General features: G+C 37.3%; 1 non-coding gene across 1 annotated transcript; it reads right to left on the bottom strand.

Annotated features, from left to right (window-relative positions):
- Positions 1-7086: 7086 nt before the first annotated feature.
- Positions 7087-7193, bottom strand: LOC118907652 (U6 spliceosomal RNA). Its single transcript, XR_005022904.1, has one exon. It is a non-coding gene; the product is annotated as a U6 spliceosomal RNA (small nuclear RNA).
- Between the last annotated feature and the right edge of the window lie 1397 nt (positions 7194-8590).

Here is an 8590-nt window from a genome sequence, read left to right on the forward strand (position 1 = left end):
ACTTGTCTTTCTCTGCCTGGCTTATTTCACTGAGTATACAACCCTCTAGCTCAATCCATGTTGTTGCAAATGGTAGGATTTATTTTCTTTTTATGGCTGAATAATATTCCATTGTGTATATGTACCACATCTTCTTTATCCATTCATCTGCTGATGGACACTTAGGTTGTTTCCATTTCTTGGCTATTGTAAATAGTGCTGCAATAAACATAGGGGTATATATGTCTTTTTGAAACTGGGATCCTGCATTCTTAGGGTAAATTCCTAGGAGTGGAATTCCTGGGTCAAATGGTATTTCTATTTTGAGATTTTTGAGGAACCTCCACACTGCTTTCCACAATGGTTGAACTATTTTACTTTCCCACCAGCAGTGTAGGAGGGTTCCCCTTTCTCCACATCCTCACCAGCATTTGTTGTTGTAGTCTTTTCTGTGTTGGTCATGCTAACTTGTGTGAGGTTATATCTCATTGTGGTTTCAATTTGCATTTCTCTTATAATTAATGATGTGGAGCATCTTTTCATGTGCCTGTTGACCATCTAAATTTCTTATTTGGAGAAGTCTCTGTTCATATCCTCCACCCATTTTTTAATCAGGGTATTTGCTTTTTGGGTGTCGAGACGTGTGAGTTCTTTATATATTTTGGATGTTAACCCCTTGTCGGACACGTCATTTACAAATATATTCTCCCATACTGTAGGATGCCTTTTGTTCTGCAGACGGTGTCTGCTGTAAAGAAGCTTTTTAGCATGATGTAGTCCCATTTGTTTATGTTTGATTTTGTTTCTCTTGCTCAAGGAGATGCGTTCAGGAAAAAGTTGCTCATGTTTATATTTAAGAGATTTTTGCCTATGTATTCTTCTAAGAATTTTATGGTTTCATGACTTACATTCAGGTCTTTGATCCATTTTGAGTACTTTTGTGTATGGGATTAGACAATAATCCAGTTTCATTCTCTTGCATGTAGCTGTCCAGTTTTGCCAATACCAGTTGTTGAAGAGGCTGTCATTTCCCCATTGTATATCCATGGCTCCTTTATTTTATATTAATGACCATATATGCTTGGGTTTATATCTGGGTTCTCTAGTCTGTTCCATTGGTCTATGGGTCTGTTCTTGTGCCAGTACCAAATTGTCTTGATTACTGTGGATTTGTAGAGGAGCTTGAATTCGGGGAGCATAATTTGCCCTGCTTTTTTCTTCCTTCTCAGGATTGCTTTGGCTATTCAGGGTCAATTTTAAAACTATTTGCTCTAGTTCGTTGAAGAATGCTGTCAGTATTTTGATAGAGACTGCATTGAATCTGTGTATTGCTTTAGGCAGGAAGGCCATTTTGACAATATTAATTCTTCCTATCCATGAGCATGGGATGTGTTTCCATTTATTGGTATATTCTTTAATTTCTCTCATGAGTGTCTTGTAGTTTTCAGAGTATAGGTCTTTCACTTCCTTGGTTAGATTTATTCCTAGGCATTTTATTCTTTTTGATGCAATTTTGAATGAAATTGTTTTCCTGATTTCTCTTTCTGCTAGTTCATCATTAGTGTATATAGAAATGCAACAGATTTCTATGTATTAATTTTGTATCCTGGAACTTTCCTCAATTCAGATATTAGATCTAGTAGTTTTGGAGTGGATTCTTTAGAGTTTTTTATGTGTAATACCATGTCATCTGCAAACAGGGACAGTTTAACTTCTTCCTTATCAATCTAGATGCCTTTTATTTATTTGTATTGTCTGATTGCCATAGCTAGGACCTCCAGAACTATGCTGAATAAAAGTGGAGAGAGTGGGCATCCCTGTCTTATTCCCAATCTTAAAGGAAAAGCTTTCAGCTTCTCGCTGTTAAGTAAATGTTGGCTGTGTGTTTGTCATATATGGCCTTTATTATGTTGAGGTACTTGCCCTCTATACCCATTTTGTTGAGTTTTTATCATGAATGGATGTTGAATTTTGTCAAATGCTTTTTCAGCATCTATGGAGATGATCATGTGGTTTTTGTCCTTCTTTTTATTGATGCAGTAGATGATGATGATGGATTTTAGAATGTTGTACCATCCTTGTATCCGTGAAATAAATCCTACTTGATCATAGTGGATAATCTTTTTTATATATTTTTGAATTTGGTTTGCTAATATTTTGTTGAGTATTTTTGCATCTGTGTTCATCAGGGATATTGGTCTGTAATTTTCTTTTTTTGTGGTGTCTTTACTTGGTTTTTGTATTGGAGTAATGCTGGCCTCATAGAATGAGTTTGGGAGTATTCCCTCCTCTTGTCCTTTTTTGGAAAACTTTAAGGAGGATGAGTATTAGGTTTTCACTAAATGTTTGATAAAATTCAGCAGTGAAGCCTTCTAGTCCAGGAGTTTTGTTCTTAGGTAGTTTTTTGATTACCAATTCAATTTTGTTGCTGGTAATTAGTCTGTTCAAATTTTCTGTTTCTTCCTGGGTCAGCCTTGGAAGGTTGTATTTTTCTAGAAAATTGTCCATTTTTTCTCGGTTATCCTGTTTGTTAGCATATAATTTTTTATAATATTTTCTAATAATTATTTGTGTTTCTGTGGTGCCTGGAGTGATTTTTCCTTTCTCATATCTGATTCTGTTTATATGTGTAGACTCTCTTTTTTTCTTGATAAGTCTGGCTAAGGGTTTATCTATTTAGTTAATTTTCTCAAAGGACCAGTTCCTGCTTTCATTGATTTTTCCTATTGTTTTATTTTTCTTGATTTTATTTATTTCTGCTCTAATTTTTATTAGGTCCCTCTTTGAGCCTCATTTCTTCTTCTTTTTCTAGTCTCATTAATTGTGAGTTTAGACTGTTCATTTGGGATTGTTCTTCTTTCCTGAGGTAGGCCTGTATTGCAATATATTTCTCCCTTAGCACAGCCTTTGCTGCATCCCACAGATTTTTGCGGTGTTGAATCATTGTTATTATTTGTCTCTAAATATTGCTTGATCTCTATTTTTATTTGGTCATTGATCCATTGATTATATAGGAGCATGTTATTAAGCCTCCATATGTTTGTGTGCTTTTTTGTTTTCTTTGTGTAATTTATTTCTAGGTTCATCTGTTTGTGGTCTGAGAAGTTGGTTGGTACAATTTCAATCTTTTTGAATTTACTGAGGCTCTTTTTTGTGGCCTAGTATATGATAAATTCTTAAAAATTATCCATGTGCACTTGAGAAGAATGTGTATCCTGTTGCTTTTGGATGGAGTGTTCTGTAGATGTCTGTTAGGTCCATCTGTTCTAGTGTGTTGTTCAGTGCCTCTGTCTCCTTATTTTCCTTGTGGTTGATCTGTCCTTTGGCGTGAGTGTTGTGTTGAAGTCTCCTAAAACGAATGCATTGCATTCTAATTCCTCCTTTAATTCTGTTAGTATTTGTGTCACATATGTGGGTGATCCTGTGTTGGGTGCATAGATATTTATAAGATGTATAAGTACTGCAGCTCCTGCTTTTTTCTACCTATTAGTTGCATGAAATATCTTTTTACATCCCTTTACTTTTAGTATATGTATGACTTTCGATTTGAAGTTAGTCTCTTGTAGGCAGCCTATAGATGGGTCTTGTTTTTTTATCCATTCAGTGACTCTATGTCTTTTGATTGGTGCATTCAGACCATTTACAATTAGGGTGATTATCAACAGGTATGTATTTATTGTCATTGCAGGCTTTAGATTTGTAGTTACTAAAGGTTCAAGGGTAATTCCCTTACTATCTAACAGTCTAATTTAACTCACTTAGTATGCTATTACAAACACAACCTAAATGTTCTTTTATTTTTCCTCTTTTTGTCCCCTTCTCCATTCTTTATATATTAGGTGTCATATTCTGTACTCTTTGTCTATCCCTTGACTGACTTTGGGGTTATTTGATTTAATTTTGCATTTGCTAAGTAATTAATTGTTTTACTTCACTGTGGTTTTATTTCCCCTTGTGATAGCTGTTTAGCCTTAGGAATACTTCCATCCATAGCAGTCCCTCCAAAATGTGCTGTATAGGTGGTTTGTGTGGAGCTAAATTCTTTCATCCTATGCTTTTCTGAAAATTGTTTAATCCCTCCTTCAAGTTTAAATGATAATCTTGCCGGATAAAGTATTCTTGGTTTGAGTCCCTTCTGCTTTATTGCATTAAATATATCATGCCACTCCCTTCTGGCCTGTAAGGTTTTTGTTGAAAAGTGCGATGATATCCTGATGGGTTTTCCTTTGTATGTGATCTTTTTTCTCTCTCTAGCTGCTTTTAAAAGTCTGTCCTTATCCTTGATGTTTGCCATTTTAATTATTATATGTCTTGTTGTTGTCTTCCTTGGGTCTGTTGTGTTGGAAGATCTGTGCACCTCCATGGCCTGAGAGACTATCTCCTTCCCCAGATTGGGGAAGTTTCTGCAACTACCTCCACAAAGACACTTTCTATCCCTTTTTTTCTCTCTTCTTCTTCTGGTACCCTTTTAATGTGAATATTGTTCCATTTGGATTGGTCACACAGTTCTCTCAATATTCTTTCATTCTTAGAGATCCTTTTTTCTATCTGTGCCTCAGCTTATTTATATTCCTCTTCTCTAATTTCTATTTCATTTACCGTGTCTTCTACTACAACTAATCTGCTTTTAAATCTCTCCATTGTATGTTTCAATTCAGATATGGAATTTCTTAATGATTGAATCTCCATCCTAAATTCATCCCTGAGTTCTTGAATATTTTTATATACCTCTATGAGCATGTTTATGATTTTTATTTTGAACTCTCTTTCAGGAAGATTCATGAATTCAGTTTTGCTTGGGCCTTTTTCTTGTGTTTGTGAGATTTGGGTTTGAACCAGGTTCCTTTGACATTTCATATTTGTATGTTGCACCTTCTAGTGCCCAGAAGCTGTAATCTCTGGAGCTGCTCAGTCCCTGGTGTGATGTCAGGGTTTGCAGGTTAGTGGTGTTGGTGCCTGGGGGGAGGAAAGAACTGTTTCCTGCTTCCCGGCTGCAGCGCCTGTCTCCACTGTCAGAACCAGTGCGGCAAGCACACAGGTGTAAGTTTTTGTGCTTTGTGTTTATAGCTGCCATAGACAGGGCCTCTCTCTGGCTGGCCTGATGCCAGGGCAGGGGCTGCCAGTTTGCAAGCTGGTGCCAGCAAGCCAAGAGTAAGGTGCAGCAGGCTGCATATCACAATGGGGGGCCTCAGAGCTGAATAGCCAGCTAGGGGGATGGAGTGCATAAAGATCGTGATAGTTTCCAACCTGCTGGGCAGAGTGCACCCAGACAACCTTGTGCACCTATCCCTTCTCCTGCTCAGCAAACTTTGTGCAAAGCCCGCCCCTTCAGCAGCCCTCTCGCTGCTAGGAAGCCTCTCAGACTTCCCGGCTTTCCTTTGTCCCAGAGCAGCTGGATGTGGATCTCTGTCCTCCACAAATGGCTGGAATCTCAGTTTCTCCAAGTATTCCACCTGTCTTAGCTTTCAACCCCAGTAGTCTCCAGAGCACTATGCAATGTAAATCTGTGCTCTCATAGCAGATATCCAGGGCTGGGTGTTCAGCAGTCTTAGGCTTCCACCACCTCCCCACTCCATTTCTCTTCCTCTCCCTGGTGAGCTGGGGTGGGCAAAGGGCTTGGGTCCTGCCGCATCAAGGCTTTGGTACGTTACCCTGTTTCGTGAGGTCTGCTCTGTTCTCCAGGTGTATGCAGTCTGGTGCATCCTTCTTTCCTGTTTCTCTTTTAGTATTTGTTGTATTAACTATATTTTCATAACATGTGTGGTTTGGGGAGGAGTTCTCTGTTTCACCTCTCATGCCGCCATCTTGAATCTGTTTTTGTTGAGACTTTTTATTTTACATTTGTTTCAAAGGTATTTATGTCTGTTCATTCAAGCACTATTAGGATGGATGTTTTATAAACTTTTTCAAGATAGTCCTAACATCTCTGTCATCTCTGTGTTGGCATCTATTCATTATCTTTTTTTCCTTCCAATTGAAATTTCCTGGTTATTGATATGATATGTGGTCTTTGGTTGAAACCTGGACAGTTTAGTTATTATGCTATGAGAATCTGAATCTTACTTAAACCTTTGTCTTAACTGGCTTATTTGACGCTGCTCTAGCAGGGGAAGGGGAAGAGGTGCTACCTCTTTCCTGCTATGTGAGGATGGAAGTCCAGGTTCCCCTTGGCCCCCACTGACCCATGAGTGGGGAGGTGGTGTGTCCTGGGTGGGAGCTCACCACTATGTAATTCCAAAGTGTCTGATTGAAAGGGAATGGTAGTTCCAGCTCCACACCAGAGCTCCATGATAACTCCCTGGCTGGCAGAGAGAAGAGTGCTTCATTATTGCTTACTACACAGTTTCCACCAACACCACTGAGGAGTGGGGGAGGGTGACTTCATGCCACTCCATGGTGGTGAAAGTCTTTCCTGACACTATGCCAGTGGGAAAGGGTGGGGTGCCTCTTTCTCTGCTGGGGTGGAAGTCTTGACTGTCTAGTAGCCCTTTGCTGGCTTGGGTGGGGATGTGACCATGGTTTTTTCTGTGGTGTTTGGCAAAACTAGAGAGATTATTATTCAAAAATTTTGTTTTTTCTAAGCTATCCCTTCCTGGTCCTTTGGCTAGAGAGACCAAAGGCTTGCTTTGTGGGACTTACTTTTTTTTTCTTTTGTCTGTACTTGTGGGTGTTTCTGGGTTGTCATCTTCCAAATCTGGAATATATGAGGCAAAAAGAAAGCCTTAGGAGCTCACCACTATGTAATTCCAAAGTGTCTAACCACTGTGCCTTCTTCTCTTTATCTTTTACTGTTTTCTTAAGTTATTTTTATAGGTAATGTTCTATCATTGTTATCTCTAGTCGTGGGAGGATTAGGGAAAAATATGCCTACTCTACCTTTTTGGAAGCAAAGTCTTTATCAGAAGTTAATAATTACTATAAAGATACAGGAAATTTAGCAAATTGTTCATTCAATGCTTTGATTTTTGGTGAGTAGGCTTTTGGCCAATTGATATTGGTGAGTTGCCTTAGAACTGTTTTTATCAATAGGCAGGAACAACTACTAGGGAAAACAGGGTGGAAGAATTTATAAGCAGAATGATTCTGTGCTCTAATTTTTTTTTTTTTTAAAATATGGAACGCTTCACGAATTTGCGTGTCATCCTTGCGCAGGGGCCATGCTAATCTTCTCTGTATCGTTCCAATTTTAGTATATGTGCTGCCGAAGCAAACACTCTGTGCTCTAATATTATTTGGACAATTCTTAAGTGGCCACAGAAAACTGTAAGATAATAGTAATAATATTTAATATTTTTATAGCGATTTCCCGTTATAAAATATTTTCTTAAATATCTGATATGTATAAATGATTCATATTAATACACCAGTTATCTTTTTGTGAGCAGTAACTACAGTTTATTAGTTTAACAGTTTTGAGTATAACTAAAGAAGACAAACCTTAGGTTCTTAGATAGATCCTTGGGAACAAGAAAGGTTCATAGAGTTAATGCTGTATTACTGAGCAAACTGAATTACTGAGGTTTCCTTTTTAAGAGTAATCAATCTGTAGTGTTGCTCTTTCATTTTCAAGGACTGCTGCTACTTCATGTCTTGTTTATAGTAATGATTCAAAACCAAAGATTTTCAGTGCAACACCAGACAACTGTCCATCCTTGAATAATGTAACATTGCAGGTTGCAAAACAGTGACCCACCACTTGCATTCAGTGTTCTGATATGTGTGTTTCATCCTATAAAATGTCAACATTTTTTCAGAAAATATTTCACTCAGTAGACTTTACATAATAATAAGGACTTTTGTCTTATTCTGAAAAACAAAAATAGCTTGACTGACCCACATTCCCTTGTCCAAATGCAGTTTTGAGTGAGTTCTAGCTAATTCCAGCTAGTCTTATTTATGTTACCTGTCTTTTTAATTGAACAAATTAATCTGAATACTTTTCATGGAATACCTTTGAGCTAGGTACATTCATGTAGCTACAGTAATAAAAGAAAAAAGTATGCTATAAGATGTCCAGAATTGTAACCAAAGATGTTTTGTCATTTAAAATAAATATATCACCTGTTTCAAGGCATATAGTACAAAAACTAGAACCTGGAATCCATTTATTGTCTAATTAGTGGATCTCATGATTTTTAAAATATAACCTTATCTTTCTTAGGCATGTTAAATTTCAGCTACATGCTTCATTGGACAATGTGTGTAAAAAGCTGTTTTATTAAATGAGATTACAGATTAGACTCATATCAAAGGAGAAATTAGTACTGTTTGGACACTATGTTACTGTGCTTAGTGATTGTCAAACTAGATTACTTGTTTTTTCTCCCCAAATAAGTTAATTTTCATATTGGACAGAAGAAGTGTAATGAAAATTAAGAGATTTGTCCAAAATCCACACTCAGAAACTGAGAGAGCTAGTGTCCACCCAGATCTATTTGGAAACCCATAAACTTCCTTTAAACCTTGTTTTCTTTATTTCTCTTAATCTCCACCTCTGTATTAGTTTACTTAACTTTTCCTTTAATGATGCTATACTCCAGTTACTCTTTTCCATGAACCATCTTTTGTGAGTCAAGACTGCTTTTCTTAGAAGACAAATTGTATAGTCAAA

Source organism: Manis pentadactyla, chromosome 3 (genome assembly GCF_030020395.1).
Source record: "Manis pentadactyla isolate mManPen7 chromosome 3, mManPen7.hap1, whole genome shotgun sequence".
NCBI lineage: Eukaryota > Metazoa > Chordata > Mammalia > Pholidota > Manidae > Manis > Manis pentadactyla.